Here is a 471-nt window from a genome sequence, read left to right on the forward strand (position 1 = left end):
GAAAAATGAACGATGGAGATTAAATCTCTAAACCCGATTAAGATATCTGTTTAGTTAGTTAGATCCGCGTGTTAACCCAGTTAGAAATGATAATTATTTCATTTTGAAACTATAGTGTAAATTCATTGTGTACTTCAGCTTTAATAGTATAGATATGGCTAAATAATTGTGTATAGTTTTAAAGCACCCGTTAGGTTCATATTTTTGTTAAAATATGCCCGATCATATTCTTACGGGAGAATAGTTTTATTTCTTTTTGATAAAATAGAAATATTACAAATATTTGTTAATCATTTTTACGGTAAATATATAATTAATATATGATAAATTAATCATTTTTGGCTTGGATCTAAAAATAAATAATTGAAATTCAGCTCGGAGTTTGGCTCTCATTTTTTTTTCTTTTTATTGATTTTGTCTCGTTACATCTTAAAATATATATTTTTAAAATAATTAATGGTTATGCTTTTA

The sequence above is a fragment of the Capsella rubella genome, unplaced genomic scaffold (genome assembly GCF_000375325.1).
Source record: "Capsella rubella cultivar Monte Gargano unplaced genomic scaffold, Caprub1_0 scaffold_6, whole genome shotgun sequence".
In the NCBI taxonomy this organism is placed as follows: Eukaryota; Viridiplantae; Streptophyta; class Magnoliopsida; order Brassicales; family Brassicaceae; genus Capsella; species Capsella rubella.